The following is a 19,228-nucleotide window of genomic DNA, read 5'->3' on the forward strand; positions in this document are numbered from 1 at the left end:
TGGGTCTGCCTCTCGGGCTTCCAGCCGCGCTGCCGTGCTGCCTCCTCATACCGCCTTGGGGTCGGCGATATTCCCCAGCCTGTGCCCAGGGTCCTTTGCTGTCCAGTATCTCCTCCCATGTCCAGGAGCCCTGAGATCACTGCTGCTGCTGCTGCCCGTTACCAAGCTGCTTGGTCCTTTGGTGGTGGGTGATTCTGCAACGATTCTTGTCCTCCTTTTCTGAGGAGGAGTAGTAAGAAGGATCGGTGGACCAATGCTCAGCATGGTAAGTGTCCATATTGTATTTATTATATGAACACAAAACAAAAACAACGAGAACTAAACAGTCCTGAATGGTGAAATACAAAACACAGAACAGAAAATAATCACCCACGAAACACTGGTGGGAAAAGGCTACCTAAATATGATTCTCAATCAGAGACAACTAACGACACCTGCCTCTGATTGAGAACCATACCAGGCCAAACGCAAAATACAACATAGAAAAACAAACATAGACTGCCCACCCCAACTCACGCCCTGACCATACTAAAACAAAGACAAAACAAAGGAACTAAGGTCAAAACGTGACAAATATGCACCTAATGCACCACGCTTTTTAATGTACAGTGTTGGAAAGTAACCCTTAAATCCCCCTACCCCCATACACACACAAACAATATGTAACAGCTTCTTTTGTTTCCATTGTTTCTCTTATCTTTTGAATAATAGAGGTGCCTTGAGTCATTTAGAGACTTCCTGAATTCTCAGGTTTACTTTCAGCACTTAAGACAACAACATTCTTCGTTGCCATCCACTTTAAGTCCAAGCTTTTGGCTCTGAGCCCATATTGTATTCACGGTCATCATTCTTATCCCTGGGTTCCTCTTTCAGGGTATGTTTTAAGCAGAAGGGACGTATACAGTCAGACTGAAACTTTGACTTGCATGTTTGAATTTTTTTTTTTTATCTGTATTTTGCCTTGATGCCCATCTCTCGCAAGTATACAGATTTCTTTTTTATATATATACTCATGGCTGTTGCTCCAAGTCACTTATGTGGCAGTCAGCAAGGTCAGGGGAAAATGATGCGGCTATCTAAGAAGTTCACAATGAATGTCCTCCCATGAAGGTTTAGACACTTTCTATTTATACTGAACAAGAATATAAACAGAAACATGCAACAATTTCAAAGATTTTACTGATTCACAGTTCATATAAAGAAATCAGTCAATTGAAATAAATTCATTTGGCCCTAATCTATGGATTTCACATTACTGGAAATACAGATATGCATCAGTTTGTCACAGATACTTTATAGAAAATGGGCCTCAGGATCTTGTCACAGTATCTCTGTGCATTCAAATTGCCATTGATAAAATGCAATTGTGTTTGTTGTCCACAGTTCATGCCTGCCCATACCATAACCCCATCACCACCATGGGGTATCCTGTTCACAACGTTGACATCAGCAAACCACTCGCCCAGATGACGCCACACACGTGGTCTGTGGTTGTGAGGCTAGTTGGATGTACTGACAAATTCTCCAAAACAACGTTGGGGGTGGCTTATGATGGAGAAATTAACATTCAATTCTCTGGCAACAGCTCTGGTGGATATTCCTGCAGTCAGCATGCCAATTGCACGCTCCCTCAAAACTTGAGACATCTGTGGTATTTTGTTGTGTGACAAAACTGCGCATTTTAGAGTGGCTTTTTATTGTCGCGAGCACAAGGTACACCTGTGTAATAATGATCATGCTGTTTAATCTGCTTCTTGATATGCCACATTTGTTCAGGTGGGTGGAATATCTTGGCAAATGAACACCTTCCTAATATTGAGTTGCACCCCGCCCCTTTTGCCCTCAGAACAGCCTCAATTCGTCAGGGCATTGACTCTACAAGGTGTCGAAAGTGTTCCACAGGAATGCTGACCCATGTTGACTCCAATGCTTTCCAAAGTTGTGTTAAATTGGTTGTATGTCCTTTGGGTGGTGGACAATTCTTGAAAAACACGGGAAACTGTTGAGCATGAAAAACCCTACAGCGTTGCAGTTCTTGACACAAACCGGTGGGCCTGGCACCTACTACCATACCCCGTTCAAAGGCACTTACATGTTTTGTCTTGCCCATTCACCCTCTGAATGGCACACATACACAATCCATGTCTCAATTGTCTCAAGGCTTGAAAATCCTTCTTTAACCTGTCTCTTCCCCTTCATCTACACTGACTGAAGTGGATTTAACAGGTGACATCAATAAGCTATAATAGTTTTCACTTGGATTCACCTGGTCAGTCTGTCATGGAAAACGTGTGTGTTCCTAATGTTTTGTACACTCAGTGTACATAATCAATTCAACAGTTCCAGTGTAAAGTAGTTGGTTCGGTGAGTAACCTCGCCTGAGACTCAACATTAGCTCCCAGAGATGACACCTAGACTTAGTAATGGTCGGTTTCGAATAACAAATCCTCAAAGACAGTAGAAGAGGAAAGGAGAAAGGAAAAGTATAATCAAATAAAAAGAGCCATATCTGTCCCTTCCAATGATATATATAAACACTGTATTGCTATGTATTGGCCAATGAGAGGCTTTGAAGTCACCGATCAGCCATATTGGCACTCCTCAGAAAAGCAGTCTTCCATAGGAATTAATGGAATTCTACAGTATTTCATTTAAATGTTTCAAGGACATAATTACATATATTTAAGTATTTTGTTGTTGTAGTGGTGATAGTAACATTAGTAATTTCAAAAAATGATACTTTAAGGGAAATGTTTTATGTTTAGCTTACATAATATAATTTAAAAGTATGCACTAAGGTGACTGTAATAGAATAAACGTTACAAAACAAATGTAGACATTTATAAATGCATTTCTATAGCTTCCAAAATATGTTTTACAACAGTGGGGGGAGTACCAAGATGGCGGTGCAGTGGCTTCAAAACAGTGCCCCCTGTAATTCATCTAGTGTGTATATAAATAATATGTCCCCTCGGTCTTGAGGTTCAGCAGCAAAGCCATTACATTACCCTGCTGATGTGCGAACGTTACAGGCTTTCGTCATTTGAAGCCTTTATCAGAGTCAAGGACGCTCAAAGGAGAAATCTGAAAACCGTCACAACACTCACTACTCAGACGGATCTCCAGTCTCCAAAAGGGGCCGTGGAAGCAGGCACGCAATCAGGGCCCAATGTGACAGTTTATTGGCGAAGGGTGGAGACAAGGGTAACAAGTCAGTCAATGTATTTATATCCCCAATGTTTCATGTGTTATATTTAGAATGTGATAGACAGGACAACTGAAAGCTTTTGTCATCCAAATTATCTTCAGGGATCTCGTATAGAAAAAAAAGTAACACTTTACTTGACACCCAGTTTCATAACACGTTATGACACGGTCATAACCATGTCATAATTTGTCATAACGGCTGACATAACTTATCCTAACCTGTCATAATATGGTCATAATACTGTGATAACACATATATTTACACCTGTTGTAACATATATTGCGTTATTTTATGGCTGGTTATGACTCCTACGTTTATTCAAATATTTTTTTTCCCCGCTAAGAAGTTTCCTTTTGTTTGTAAGTCTGTTTCTTAAAACATTTGTTGTTGTAATGAATTCTTTACAGTAATTTTTTTTCATCATATTTTACATAACTTATAGAAAATACACTGACATGAAGCATTTTGACCATATTGTGTCACTTTACTTGGTCTAAGAAAATACACTTTATGACACTGTCAAGAAGCATTATTACCATCGTAATTATAAACTCAGCAAAAAAAGAAACGGCCCTTTTTCAGGACCCTGTCTTTCAAAGATCATTCATAAAAATCCAATTAACTTCACAGATCTTCATTGTAAAGGGTTTAAACACTGTTTCCCATGTCAATGAACCATAAACAATTAATGAACATGCACCTGTGGAATGGTCGTTAAGACACTAACAGCTTACTGACGGTAGGTAATTAAAGATCACAGTTATTAAAACTTAGGACACTAAAGAGGCCTTTCTACTGACTGAAAAACACCAAAAGAAAGATGCCCAGGGTCCCTGCTCATCTGCATGAACGTGCCTTAGGCATGCTGAAAGGTGGCATGAGGACTGCAGATGTGGCCAGGGCAATACATTGCAATGTCCGTACTGTGAGACGCCTAAGACAGTGCTACAGGAAGACAAGAAGGACAGCTGATCATCCACGCAGTGGCAGACCACGTGTAACAACACCTGCACAGGATTGGTACATCCGAACATCACACCTTTGGGACAGGTACAGGATGGCAACAACAACTGCCCAAGTTACACCAGGAACGCACAATCCCTCCATCAGTGCTCAGACTGTCTGCAATAGGTTGAGAGAGGCTGGATTGAGAGCTTGTAGGCCTGTTGTAAGGCAGGTCCTCACCAGACAGCACTGGCAACCACATCGCCTATGGGCAAAAACCCACCGTCTCTGGACCAGAAATGACTGGCAAAAAGTGCTCCTCACTGATGAGTCACGGTTTTATCTCACCAGGGGTGATGATCGGATTCACGTTTATCGTCGAAGGAATGAGCGTTACATCGAGGCCTGTACTCTGGAGCGGGATCGATTTGGAGGTGGAGAGTCTGTCATGGTCTGGGGTGGTGTGTCACAGCATCATCGGACTGAGCTTGTTGTCTTTGCAGGCAATCTCAATGCTGTGCGTTACAGGTAAGACATCCTCCTCCCTCATGTGGTACCCTTTCTGCAGGCTCATTCTGACATGACACTCCAGCATGACAATGCGACCAGCAATACTGCTTGTTCTGTGCGTGATTTCCTGCCAGACAGGAATGTCAGTGTTCTGCCATGTCCAGCGAAGAGCCCGGATCACAATCCCATTGAGCACGTCTGGGACCTGTTTGATTGGAGGGTGAGGGCTAGGGCCATTCCCCCCAGAAATGTCCGGGAACTTGCAGGTGCCTGGGTGGAAGAGTGGGGTAACATCTCACAGCAAGCACTGCCAAATCTGGTGCAGCCCATGAGGAGAAGATGCACTGCAGTACTTAATGAAGCTGGTGGCCACACCAGATACTGACTTTTAATTTTAATTTTGACCCCCTCCTTTGTTCAGGGACATATTATTCCATTTCTGTTAGTCACATGTCTGTGGAACTTGTTCAGTTTGTCTCAGTTGTTGAATCTTGTTATGTTCATACAAATATTTACACATGTTAAGTTTGCTGAAAATAAACGGAGTTGACAGTGAGAGGACGTTTCACAACCCTAGCCACGAGCTGGTCTCTCTCTGACCGTCGGGGAGACAGTGTTGGAGCATGAGGTCTGATACCAACAGGCTCAGAGACCGTTTCTATCTAAGCCATCAGACTGCTTGTCACGTTCTGACCTTAGTTTTTTTAGTTCCACAGAAACACCCACAACCAAAGGACCAAGCAGCGTGGTAACGGGCAGCAGCAGCAGCAGCAGCGGCCGAAATCTCAAGATTCCTGGACATGGGAGGAGATTTTGAGCGGAGAATATCGCTCAGGCTGGAGAATATCTCCGCCCCAAAGCAGAACTGGAGGCAGGAGAGCTGAGCGGCGGTGGTATGAGGAGGCAGCACGGCAGTGCGGTTGGAAGGCCAAAAGGCAGCCCCAAAAATGTATTGGGGGGGGTACACGGGGAGTGTGGCGAAGTCACGTAGGAGACCTGAGCCAACTCCCCGTGCTTACCGTGGAGAGAGAGGGACCGGGCAGGCACCGTGTTATGCTGTGAGACGCAAGGTGTCCCCGGTGCGCGTGCATAGCCCGGTGCGGTACATAGCAGCGCCTCGTATTGGCCGGGCTAGAGTAGGCATCGAGCCAGGTGCCACCAAGCCGGCTCAGCGCATCTGGTCTCCAGTGCGTCTCCTTGGGCCGGGGTACATGGCACCAGCCCTACGTATGGTGTCCCCTGTTCGCCAGCACAGCCCCGTGAGGGCTATTCCACCTCGCCGCACTGGCCTGGCTACGGGGAGCATTCAGCCAGGTAGGGTTGGGCAGGCTCGGTGCTCGAGACCTGCAGTGCGCCTCCACGGTCCCGTCTATCCGGTGCCGCCTCCACGTACCAGCCCTCCGGTGGCAGCCCCCCCGCACCAGGCTGTCTCTCTGTCTCCTCCCTACAGGTGCTCCCGCCTGTCCAGTGCTGCCAGAGTCTTCCTCATGCCCAGCGCTGCCAGAGTCTCCCGTCTGTCCTGAGCTGCCAGAGCTGCCCGTCTGTCCTGAGCTGCCAGTGCCGCCCGTCTGTGCTGAGCTGCCAGGGCCATCTGTCAGAATCTCCCGTCCGTCCGGTGCTGCCGGAATCTCCTGTCCAGTCGGGACCCGTGGCTTGGGTCCCCAGTCCGAGGTCGGCAGCGAGGGTCGCCACTCATAAGAGGCCACAGAGGTGGTTAAAGAGGCAGAGAAAGACTATGGTGGAGTGGGGTCCACGTCCCGCGCCAGAGCCGCCACCGTGGACAGACACCCACCCAGACCCTCCTCTATAGGTTCAGGTTTTGCGGCCGGAGTCCGCACCTTTGGGGGGGGCTACTGTTACGCTCCTTAGTTCCTTTGTCATGTCTTTGTTTTAGTATGGTCAGGGCGTGAGTTGGGTGGGTGGTCTATGTTTAGTTTTTTATGTTGTGTTTGCGTTTGGCCTGCTATGGTTCTCAATCAGAGGCAGGTGTCGTTAGTTGTCTCTGATTGAGAATCATAATTGGGTAACTTTTTCCCACTTGCGTTTCGTGGGTGTTTATTTTCTGTTCTGTGTTTGTATTTCACCGTTCAGAACTGTTTTCGTTTCGCTCTCGTGTTGTTTTTGTTCGAGTATTCGTTTCCATTAAAAGAGAATATGAATACTTACCACGTTGCACCTTGGTCCTCCTCTCTCTCTCCCAACGACGAACGTTACACTGCTGAACACTTGAACTGGACTGAGCACCTGCACTGACCTTAGCACACATGCTCTCACTCAGACACTCACAGACATACACACACACATATACAGCACATTCATGCTACAAACAACATCACATCTGCTGCTACCAGTCTCTTATTTATTATTGCTGATACTGCACAATTTAAACACCTGCCGCCCAATCCCCCATTTCCTGATAAATGTCTAAATATTGGACTGGAAATGGTGCTTTCATGTATTATACTCGTGCTAAAATGTTTATTCTATTCTACTTAGCTATTTACTTAGTTTTCGTATTCTTATCTTTTAGAATTTCCTATTGTTGTTGCGAAGGAAGCTACAAGTAAGCATTTAGTTGGACAGTGTATACCATGTTTATCCTGTACATATGACTAATAAAACTTGTGAAAACTTGAACAGATGGCACTCTTGGTAGGTGCTCAGCGAGGTGGGCCCTGTGGAGAAAGTATGTGTGAACCCCCCATCCCCTAAGAGGTGACATAAGATCACCCCAGCAGACATCCACAAACCCTTACTCAAGAGAACCTCATTGCAAAAAAAGCAGGGGGGGGGATCTTATTTCCAACAGGCAAAATAATATGTAACTAGTGAAGCAGAAAGTATATTGATAAAGGTGTCATCTGAACAGGGGGAAGAGTGTGGTGGGTTTTTTAAAAAGGCAGGAAAGAAGAGGAAGGAAGCTGGTTGCATGGGTGCCCTTACAGGATATATAGAGGTTAGTGTTCTTTGTCATAGAATGGAGCTCAAACAAACTACAATTTGTACCTACACTATGGTTACACTGAACTTGTCTATTGGCTTTGTAACTACCATGTACTGACATAAAATATATATATTGTTTGGTAGACGTAAATAGAAAGAATCTTACATAAATGGTGTGTTCGTGAAGAGTATTTTAAGTCTTGAAAAAAGGCAGAACACCTTAAAAGCTGATAAAAGGGATAATCTATTCATGAAATACGCTTTTTAAACCTTAGTTTTCTGATTTTTTGTAACGTTTTTCAACCATGTCAAGTTACTTCAGTAGGCTATCAGTCTACCTATACCATTATGCTAACATGTTAATATGCTATCATCCACTAAACTATATTATGACATACTGAAATCACTCCTTACTGTAACATACTGCCAGTGCCATGTGGCTAATTTTAGCTGAATGGCTTTTTAAAGGGATTATGCTGTTGTAATGATAGTCAGGACAGTGGTCCCTAACTGGTTGATGAATACATTCATTGAAAAATGGCAACAGATGTCTGGCTAATACACAAGTGATTAATTTCTTTCTGCTGAGGCGAGCGCTTTGTCCGCACATAATCAGCCATTGGATTCTGTCCGAATGTATGCATTTATTACTCCGGTAAGGGTCTGTTTTTCTGTATCTAGCATCCTGTAAGACTTGAGGGGTTTGTTTGCACAGACAGGGTGGACAGGGACTGGGGGCATGCCCTTGTTTTGGTATGCCTTCTCTCGTGCAGTCTTTCCTGCTTTTCTGAAGGGACACCTATCCAAGATGGCTAACGACAGGGACTTCCTCACTGGCACAAGCGATAGCTCCAACTTCCCTTCCATTGGAAACAACATGTTTTTCACAGATCTCAGGAAGTGTTCTTTGAGGTGTGTTTTGTATATATCTTATCATCAGACAGATGTTTTTAGCTATTAAGCTCCACTTTGGAAGTTATAATTAACAAAACCATTTTTGGGATATTGTCAGAGAAATTAGTTTTGCTGAGGCATTATTTACAGTTCATTTCATTGATATAGTGGCAGTTTAGGCCTATGTCAATGAAAAGAGAAGACATATTGTATTGGGTGAACTTTAAATGAGATGATGTTTTCTTCTTTTGCCAGAGTATGTAGGTCACTAGGTCTCATCACAACAGGTCACACATTTATTCTTTCTGCAAACCAAAGTGTCAAATATCAGTCACCCTCCTATTACTTTAACTGTACACTATCAGGATGGAATAACTTTATCTGGTCAAAGCAACACTGTAAATCAGCTAGCCATAATATGATTGTTCCCCACTAAGGCAATCTTGTCTCTCTAGCCATAAGAGAAATGGCCTCAGTTTCCTCCGAGGTTTTCAAGCGTCTCCAACAATCACCCAATCCATTTTATGCCAAACATTACATCAGTCTGCGCCCATAGAGATAGACAAACTTGTTCCTGTTAAGGAGAAGGAAACATGTTAATGGAGAGGACATATAAAGGGAGAATCAGCCTCATAGCCTCCTCAAACCATCATGCCTTGTGTCAAAAGAAGCTGTACAATTTTATGGCCCATTTCTGAGTCTTTCTCATATCAGGTTTTTCTCCAATTGTTCGTATGTTGTATTCGGCACATGTATGCCGTATGTTGTGCCGAATACAACAGGTGTAGTATACTTTACTGTGAAATGCTTACTTACAAGCCATTAACCAACAACGCAGTTCAAGAGTTAAGAAAATATTTACTAAATTAACTAAATTTTTTAAATAAAAAATGTATCAAAACGTAAGAGAAGAAATTACATAACAATAATGAGGCTATATACAGGTGGTACCAATACCGAGTCAATGTGCGGGGGTACAAGTTAGTCGAGGTAATTTGTAAAGTGACTATGCAGCACGGTAAAAACAAATGTAAATGTATTTAGTTCGAGTGGCCATTTGATTAATTGTTCAGTAGTCTTATGGCTTGGGGGTAGAAGCATTTTGATCCTAGACTTGGCGCTCCAGTACCACTTGCCGTGCGGTAGCAGAGAGAACAGTCTATGACTTGGGTGAGTCTTTAACAATGTTTTGGGCCTTCCTGACACTGCCTAGTATATATAGGTCCTGGATGTCAGGAAGCTTGGCCCCAGTGATGTACTGACTGGGCCGTACGCACTACCATCTGTAGCGCCTTATGGTCAGATGCCGAGCAGTTGCCATACCAGGCGGCAATGCAACCGGTCAGAATGCTCTCGATGGTGCAGCTGTAGAATTATTTGAGAATCTGGAGACCCATGCCAAATCTTTTCAGTCTCCTGAGGGGAAAAAGGTGTTGTTGTCCCCTCTTCACAACTGCCTTAGTGTGTTTGGACCCTGATAGTTCGTTGGTGATGTGGACTCCGATACGTCGATATTAATGGGGGCCTGTTTGACCCTCCTTTTCCTATAGTCCACGATCAGCTCCTTTGTCTTGCTCAAATAGAGGGAGAGGTTGTTATCCTGGCACCACACTGTCAGGTCTCTGACCTCCTCACTATAGGCTGTCGCGTCATTGTCGTGATCAGACCTACCACTCAATCAATCAATCAAATGTATTTATAAAGCCCTTTTTATATCAGCCAATGTCACAGTGCTATACAGAAACCCAGCCTAAAACCCCAAACAGCAAGCAATGCAGATGTAGAAGCACAGTGGCAATGAAAAACTCCCTAGAAAGGCAGGAACCTAGGAAGAAACCTAGAGAGGATCCAGGCTCTGAGGGGTGGCCAGTCCTCTTCTGACTGTGCTGGGTTGAGATTATAACAGTACATTGCCATGAATGTTCAAACGTTCATAGATGACCAGCAGGGTCAAATAATAATAATAAAGTAATAATAATCACAGGGATTGTAGAGGGTGCAACAGGTCAGTACCTCAGGTGTAAATGTCAGTAGGCTTTTCATAACCGAGCATTCAGAGTTAGAGACAGCAGGTGCGGTAGAGAGAGAGAGTCGAAAACAGCAGGTCCGGGACAAGGTAGCACGTCCGGTGAACAGGTCAGGGTTCCATAGCCGCAGGCAGAACAGTTGAAACTGGAGCAGCAGCACGACCAGGTGGACTGGGGACAGCAAGGAGTCATCAAGCCAGGTAGTCCTGAGGAATGATCCCAGGGCTCAGGTCCTCCGGGAAGAGAGGTAGATGGAGAGAGAATTAGAGGGAGCATACTTAAATTCGCACAGGTCACCGGATAAGACAGGAGAAATACACCAGATATAACAGACTGACCCTAGCCTGTCGACACATAAACATTTGCAGTCTAAATACTGGAGGCTTTGACAGGAGGGGTCGGGAGACACTGTGGCCCCGTCTGACAATACCCCCAGACAGGGCCAACCAGGCAGGATATAACCCCACCCACTTTGCCAAAGCACAGCCCCATACCACTAGAGGGATATCTTCAAACCACCAACTTACTACCCTGAGACAAGGCTGAGTATAGCCCACGACGATCTCGCCCACGGCACGAACCCGAGGGGGGTGCCAAACCCGGACATTGTTGTGTTGTCAGCAAACTTTATGATGGTTCACCACGTAGTCGTTGGTGAACAGGGAGTACAGGAGGGAACTATGCACACACCCCTGAGGGGCCCCAGTGTTGAGGATCAGCGTGGCAGATGTGTTTTTGCCTACCTTTACCACCTGGGGGCGGCCCATCAGGAAGTCCAGGATCTAGTTGCAAAGGGAGAGGTTTAGTTCCAGGGTCCTTAGCTTAGTGATGAGCTGTGTGGGCACCATGGGGTTGAACGCTGAGCTGTAGTCAATGAACAGCATTCTCACAAGGTGTTCCTTTTGTCCAGCTTGGAAAGGGCAGTGTGGAGTACGATTGAGATTGCATCATCTGTGGCTCTGTTGGAGCGGTATGCGAATTGGAGTGGGTCTCGGGTTTCCAGCATGATGGTGTTGATGTGATCCATGACCAGCCGTTCAAAGCACTTCATGGCTACCGACGTGTGTGCTACGGGTCTGTAATCATCTAGTCTTGCTCACTTCGGCTACGGAGAGCGTGTCCGGAACAGCTGCTGCTCTCATGCATGCTTCAGTGTTGCTTGCATCGAAGCGAGCATAAATGGCATTTAGCTCATCTGGTAGGCCCGCGTCACTGGGCATCTCGCGGCTGGGTTTCCATTTGTAGTCCGTAATAGTTTTCAAGCCCTGCCATATCCAATGGTACGGATGTTGCCTGTAATCCACTGCTTCTGGTTGGGGTATGTACGTATGGTCACTGCGAGGACGACATTGTTGATGCACTTATTGATGAAGCCGGAGACTGAGGTGGTATACTCCTCAATACCATTGGATGAATCCTGTAACCTATTCCAGTCTGTGCTAGCAAAACAGTCCTCTAGCATAGCATCCGCATCCTCTGACCCATTCCGTATTGAGTGAATCACGGGTACATCCAGCTTGAGTTTTTGCTTGTAAGCCAGAATCAGGAGGAAATAATTATGGACAGATTTGCCAAATGGAGGGCAAGGGAAAGCTTTGTATGCGTCTCTGTGTGTGGAGTAAAGGTGGTCTAGTTTTTTCCCCCTCTGGTTGCACATGTGACATGTTGCTAGAAATGAGGTAAAACGGATTTAAGTTTCCCTGCATTAAAGTCCCCGGCCACTAGGAGCCACGCTTCTGGATTTTCTTGTTTGCTTATGGCTTATACAGATCGTTGAGTGCCGTCTTAGTGCCAGCATCGGTTTGTGGTGGTAAATAGACGGCTACGAATAATATTCATGTGAACTCTCTTGGTAGATAGTGCGGTCTACAGCTTATCATTCTACCTCAGGCGAGCAATACCTCGAGACTTCTTTAATTTTAGACATTGCGCACCAACAGTTATTGAGAAATAGACACACACACCCGCCCCTCGTCTTACCAGACGTAGCTGCTCTGTCTTGCTGATGCACGGAGAAGGCAGCCAGCTCTATGTTATCCGTGTCGTCGTTCAGCCACGTCTCGGTGAAACATAAGATATTATAGTTTTTAACGTCCTGTTGGTAGGATACTCTTAACCGTAGATCGTCCAGTTTGTTTTCCAATGATTGCACGTTGGCCAATAATACGGAAGGTAGTGGTGGTTTACCTACTCGTCTGCTAATTCTTACAAAGCACCCCGCCCTCCTCCCCCTTTTTCTCCATCTTTTCTTCATGCGGATGATAGGGATTTGGGCCTTATCTCAACAAAGCAGTATATCCTTCGCGTCGGACTCATTAAAGAAAAAATCTTTGTCCAGTTCAAGATAAATAATCACTGTTCTGATGTCCAGAAGCTCTTTTCAGTTATGAAAGACTGTAGGAGCAAAATAATGTAGAAATGAGTTGCAAACAAAGTGAAAATACAAACAAAATAGCACAGTTCTTAAGAACCCGTAAAACAGCAGCCGTCCCCTCTGACGCTAATGTTAATGCCCCAAAGATATGGAGGAGGAGGGAAGGGTGAAATAATCATTATTATCCCCCCAATGAACATGCTTCCTTTCATGTTAGTGCTCTTGTTTCCCTACAAAGCCTGTCTTCAAACACTTTGAAATATGGGTCATGTTGCCTGTAGTTTTCTGTCAAAGTTAATAGATATTAATGAGCTGTTTCGAATCCATTTCATGTAAAGGCCTATCTATAAAAAGAGTGACACGTAATCTGCCAGCCAAACATTCCCATCATTGTTCAAAAACATATTTTTAGTAACTGGGTTGGTTGAGGGGATACAAATAAAACTAAGTACTGGCAACTATTTCTGCACAGTTACTAGGACTCTCATTTTGATGCCAAACCCACTACTGTTGTGCGTGGCCAAAGAGCTTTATTTTCATGTCATCTGACCAAAGCACCGATTCCAATCCAAGTGCCAGTGCCGTTTAGCAAACTCCAGGCATTTACATTTGTTGGGTGACATGAAAATAGAGCTCTTTGGCCACGCACAACAGTGGTGGGTTTGGTGTCGAAATCAGAATGCATGTGCAGAAAATAACCCCATCCTACTGAAAAATATGTTGTTGGATCTTTGATGTTATGGGGCTAATTTGCTTCCACTGGTCCTGGGGCCTTTGTTAAGTTCAACAACATCATGAACTTGACCCAGTACGAGGACATTTTAGCCAAAAACCTGTTTGCCTCTGAGGTGAATTTGAGGCAAAGTGTGCGCTGGAGCCCTGAACACCTCCACCAGTAGTGCAGTGCAAGCAAAAACCCGGGAAAACTGCATCTCAATACCAATTAGGTAATGGGATCTGACAGCGGGTCGCTGCACCCAGGCCGAGACACAGCCAGGAGAGGGGAGAGGGGGCTGCAGCGGGCTCACACCCCCTGTCCTCAAAACCCCTAGGGGAGGATAGGGGGAGGTAAGAGGTGCATCAAAAATGAATAGAGCGAGAGGGATATCAAGAAAATTACACGAGAGAATTTGATAAATTGTGTGAGAGTGAAACGACGAGAGAGCACAGAGAGAAACGTTGTGAGTGAATCTAGAGAAGGGAGTGAATATCAGAGTGAGGTGGCTGTTGCAACAGATATGGAGGGAAAGTGAGAAAGGGGAGAAGAGATAAATGGAGAGAGTGTGACAGAGAGAAGGAGAAATTGACAGGAGGGGACTCATGAGAGTCATCTCCTGTTTGAATCTAGTTGAAGGCCAACTTAAGAAGGAGAGAATCAATTCCTTAATTAATTTGGGTGGCAGGGTCATGGGAACATTAAGCCCTTGTTGTTTACGTACCTAAATTAAGCGGGATTAAAGGGAGCTGATTCAATGTGATGCTCTGTGCTTTGTGACATGGCGGTGCCATCAAGGCTCTTATGCAGTAATATCCAAGGACATACGAATAGCTTTCTCCAAAGAATTAAAGGCCTAAACCTCTTACACCGTTCTTCCTAAAGCTCTTAATGTGAAGCAGGGATTGTTTCTGGATTTTTCTCACATCACTAAATGAAAGAAAGACGAATAACGTTTCAGTAGTCTGTCCGTGTGTTGTCCTTGAAGGAGGCGGCGCAGTAGAAAAAAGGCTTCTTTGGCTCATGGAAGTTTGAACTTGTCTTTATGGCTCAAAACCGGAATGCTTCTTTTTATTTCAGCAGTTGTTTAATCTCAGTTGACTTTCATTTTCACCTTATTTTACAGTATCACTCAAAACAAATGTTCAGACACTGTCATGTAGTATTATACATTTTCTGTCAAAGGGGGACTTCCTTCAAAGTCCTTTATCTATTAGCCCCAAGCGGCTATCTTCCAAGCCACTGACTTTACTCACTTTCAGGCATTAGTAACAAGTGGATTATCAAGTAGCCAGAGCTGCCATGCCTGGGATTTCTGGCACGTGATGTAAGAGCGAGGCTCTGGCCAGGGTGGCCCGCTCACCCCTCACACATGCGAGCCTCACCCAGATGAGCACTGCCCACCTGTCCCTCCCGGCCTGCCACGACTGAGCGACTGTCTCGCCATCTGCCCCACCATGCCATGCGTGCACTGGGCCAGTCTGCCCAGGAGGGAGAGCTGCCATTGGTCGGGAGGTTGTGTACTGTATCGAAGCGATGGCATGTAGTCCCTGTACCCTCCCCTCCCATGGCGGAGCACGGACAGATTTCAGGCCGCCCTTTCCCTCCCAGGGCTCGTGACACGCTAACATCTGCACAGAGAGGGGAGGGTCTGGACCCCTGCCTTGCTTGCAGATGCTCCAGTACAGGATGTTAGGCTAGAGCAGGGCTTCCCAAACCTTTTTGCATCGTGACCCACCAATTGAGGTGTCATTTGAGTCGCGAAAAAACATACACAGAAAAAGTAGAACATAGATGAATAATACCATCTTCTTCAAAACATTTAACTGAATGTAGATTTGAGTATGGGCTCTTGTAACCAATTTTAAGAAATGTACTATAAATATGCAATTCTTTGTAAACATTCTGAGGCATTTGGTGGTGCAAGTACAAGGGGTGTGGCAATGGCCTGAAATCTGTCTGGGCCCTAGACAATAATATTTGAGGCCCTCATCTTGGCACAGGAGAGAACATTTTGCAATGTTAAACCTAATTTCATGCAATTCTACACATTTTTCAATGGAGCTGAAAGAAAATGTTGCAGTTTCCTAATTTCCTACAATTCTACACATTTTGACATGGTAATACTGTGTTCTTATGCTCAAACATAACACAATCAATGGTGGCCTGACTGTCTACCTTATATTTTGGTGGTTGTAAATTCTCAAAGATTAAAGGCTATTATTAAAAAATATATAGGTCCACTATATTTTCTACATACTTTCTATTTGGTTTTAGTAGTTCAGTTTACACTGAAATCGTTTTTAAAAGACAGATTTTTAAATGTATTTTTATGCACAGAAAATATCATCCCGTGACTCACATGGACCCCTTCCGCAACCCATAAGTGGGTCCCAACCCACAGTTTGGGAACCAATTAACATGGATTGGATTTAGATAGCCTCACTCTCATCGGAGTGGATAGCCAGAGCGAATTTACCAGCTACGTCTATCAACAGTTGTCACAGTGGCATTCTATTGAAATGGATACTTGCATAGTGGAGTATTTGATTTAGACATATAGCTAGCTAGCTAAACAATTAACCTTAATCCCAACTCATGACGTTACTACCCTGCATGAATCTGCAGGTAGCTAACCAACCAGGTTCAATGTTAGCTAGCTATAACTAGCTAAGCAAATGGCTCTAAAATACGAATAATAAGATCATACACGTAACGTTAGCTAGCTGGCAAATAGTACACTTTAACTTGATATTGAAAACAACTTTGTATAAATTAGAAACGTGTAATATCGGAAAATGTAGGTAGCTAGACTGTCTTCTCTGTATACATCATTGTTGGACACTTCTCCCTGTCACGGATGCCATAGTTGCCCTTAATTTGAAGATGTAATCTGGATACGTGTTTTCTCCTTCTCCTTAGTTATCATGCTCTAATTCCACTGATTTCAAAACTCAGTCCTTTAGAAAGTGGAGAGCAACACTTATGCAGTTCTACTTAGCAATATATACTGTATATATATTTTTTTAAGTTGCGTTAGACAGGATTACCTACACATACTAAACAACTCAAATAGACAGTAGCGTGCTATATGGCAAACCAATCCGAACTCATCTCTCGGCATGTCCAGCCCACTCTTATCTCAGCCAATCATGGCTAGTTCAAATAAAAATCAAATCAAATCAAATTTTATTTGTCACATACACATGGTTAGCAGATGTTAATGCGAGTGTAGCGAAATGCTTGTGCTTCTAGTTCCGACAATGCAGTGATAACCAACAAGTAATCTAACTAACAATTCCAAAACTACTCTCTTATACACAGTGTAAGGGGATAAAGAATATGTACATAAGGATATATGAATGAGTGATGGTACAGAGCAGCATACAGTAGATGGTATCGAGTACAGTATATACATATGAGATGAGTATGTAGACAAAGTAAACAAAGTGGCATAGTTAAAGTGGCTAGTGATACATGTATTACATAAGGATGCAGTCGATGATGTAGAGTACAGTATATACGTATGCATATGAGATGAATAATGTAGGGTAAGTAACATTATATAAGGTAGCATTGTTTAAAGTGGCTAGTGATATATTTACATCATTTCCCATCAATTCCCATTATTAAAGTGGCTGGAGTTGGGTCAGTGTCAATGACAGTGTGTTGGCAACAGCCACTCAATGTTAGTGGTGGCTGTTTAACAGTCTGATGGCCTTGAGATAGAAGCTGTTTTTCAGTCTCTCGGTCCCAGCTTTGATGCACCTGTACTGACCTCGCCTTCTGGATGATAGCGGGGTGAACAGGCAGTGGTTCGGGTGGTTGATGTCCTTGATGATCTCTATGGCCTTCCTGTAACATCGGGTGGTGTAGGTGTCCTGGAGGGCAGGTAGTTTGCCCCCGGTGATGCGTTGTGCAGACCTCACTACCCTCTGGAGAGCCTTACGGTTGAGGGCGGAGCAGTTGCCGTACCAGGCGGTGATACAGCCCGCCAGGATGCTCTCGATTGTGCATCTGTAGAAGTTTGTGAGTGCTTTTGGTGACAAGCCGAATTTCTTCAGCCTCCTGAGGTTGAAGAGGCGCTGCTGCGCCTTCTTCACGACGCTGTCAGTGTGAGTGGACCAATTCAGTTTGTCTGTGATGTGTATGCCGAGGAACTTAAAACTTGATACCCTCTCCACTACTGTTCCATCGATGTGGATAGGGGGGTGTTCCCTCTGCTGTTTCCTGAAGTCCACAATCATCTCCTTAGTTTTGTTGACGTTGAGTGTGAGGTTATTTTCCTGACACCACACTCCGAGGGCCCTCACCTCCTCCCTGTAGGCCGTCTCGTCGTTGTTGGTAATCAAGCCCACCACTGTTGTGTCGTGTGACCCAGGGTCTCGAGCTTGATGACGAGCTTGGAGGGTACTATGGTGTTGAATGCCGAGCTGTAGTCGATGAACAGCATTCTCACATAGGTATTCCTCTTGTCCAGGTGGGTTAGGGCAGTGTGCAGTGTGGTTGAGATTGCATCGTCTGTGGACCTATTTGGGCGGTAAGCAAATTGGAGTGGGTCTAGGGTGTCAGGTAGGGTGGAGGTGATATGGTCCTTGACTAGTCTCTCAAAGCACTTCGTGATGACGGAAGTGAGTGCTACGGGGCGGTAGTCGTTTAGCTCAGTTACCTTAGCTTTCTTGGGAACAGGAACAATGGTGGCCCTCTTGAAGCATGTGGGAACAGCAGACTGGTATAGGGATTGATTGAATATGTCCGTAAACACACCGGCCAGCTGGTCTGCGCATGCTCTGAGGGCGCGGCTGGGGATGCCGTCTGGGCCTGCACCCTTGCGAGGGTTAACACGTTTAAATGTCTTACTCACCTCGGCTGCAGTGAAGGAGAGACTGCATGTTTTCGTTGCAGGCCGTGTCAGTGGCACTGTATTGTCCTCAAAGCGGGCAAAAAAGTTATTTAGTCTGCCTGGGAGCAAGACATCCTGGTCCGTGACTGGGCTGGGTTTCTTCTTGTAGTCCGTGATTGACTGTAGACCCTGCCACATGCCTCTTGTGTCTGAGCCGTTGAATTGAGATTCTACTTTGTCTCTGTACTGACGCTTAGCTTGTTTAATAGCCTTGCGGAGGGAATAGCTGCACTGTTTGTATTCGGTCATGTTGCCAGACACCTTGCCCTGATTAAAAGCAGTGGTTCGCGCTTTCAGTTTCACGCGAATGCTGCCATCAATCCACGGTTTCTGGTTAGGGAATGTTTTTATCGTTGCTATGGGAACGACATCTTCAACGCACGTTCTAATGAACTCGCACACCGAATCAGCGTATTCGTCAATATTTTTATCTGACGCAATACGAAACATGTCCCAGTCCACGTGATGGAAGCAGTCTTGGAGTGTGGAGTCAGCTTGGTCTGACCAGCGTTGGACAGACCTCAGCGTGGGAGCCTATTGTTTCAGTTTCTGCCTGTAGGCAGGGATCAACAAAATGGAGTCGTGGTCAGCTTTTCCGAAAGGGGGGCGGGGCAGGGCCTTATATGCGTCGCGGAAGTTAGAGTAACAGTGATCCAAGGTTTTACCACCCCTGGTTGCGCAATCGATATGCTGATAAAATTTAGGGAGT

The sequence above is a fragment of the Oncorhynchus nerka genome, linkage group LG22 (genome assembly GCF_034236695.1).
Source record: "Oncorhynchus nerka isolate Pitt River linkage group LG22, Oner_Uvic_2.0, whole genome shotgun sequence".
Classification (NCBI taxonomy): domain Eukaryota; kingdom Metazoa; phylum Chordata; class Actinopteri; order Salmoniformes; family Salmonidae; genus Oncorhynchus; species Oncorhynchus nerka.